Source organism: Austrofundulus limnaeus, unplaced genomic scaffold (assembly GCF_001266775.1).
Source record: "Austrofundulus limnaeus strain Quisiro unplaced genomic scaffold, Austrofundulus_limnaeus-1.0 Scaffold649, whole genome shotgun sequence".
In the NCBI taxonomy this organism is placed as follows: domain Eukaryota; kingdom Metazoa; phylum Chordata; class Actinopteri; order Cyprinodontiformes; family Rivulidae; genus Austrofundulus; species Austrofundulus limnaeus.
In genome coordinates, this window is record NW_013953051.1 from 307,433 (window position 1) to 308,023 (window position 591).

The 591-nt window shown below is 47.5% G+C and overlaps 1 protein-coding gene across 1 annotated transcript in view; it reads right to left on the reverse strand.

The window, feature by feature from the left end:
* Nucleotides 1-591, reverse strand: part of LOC106531552 (disks large homolog 1) — a gene marked incomplete at its 5' end in the record, with an annotated part of 11,992 nt that overhangs the window by 10,571 nt on the left and 830 nt on the right.

Below are 591 nucleotides of genomic sequence, written 5' to 3' on the forward strand. Positions count from 1 at the left end.
GACACATCCTGAGACAACTGTCCTCAAACACAGAGGACACATCCTGAGACAACTGTCCACATCCTGAGACAACTGTCCTCAAACACAGAGACACATCCTGAGACAATTGTCCTCAAACAGAGGACACATCCTGAGACAACTGTCCTCAAACACAGAGGACACATCCTGAGACAACTGTCCTCAAACAGAGGACACATCCTGAGACAACTGTCCTCAAACACAGAGGACACATCCTGAGACAACTGTCCTGAAACACAGAGACACATCCTGAGACAGCTGTCCTCAAACACAGAGACACATCCTGAGACAACTGTCCTCAAACAGAGGACACATCCTGAGACAACTGTCCTTAAACACAGAGACACATCCTGAGACAACTGTCCTCAAACAGAGGACACATCCTGAGACAACTGTCCTCAAACACAGAGACACATCCTGAGACAACTGTCCTCAAACAGAGGACACATCCTGAGACAACTGTCCTCAAACACAGAGGACACATCCTGAGACAACTGTCCTCAAACAGAGGACACATCCTGAGACAACTGTCCTCAAACACAGAGGACACATCCTTAGGGGACAAATATTCAT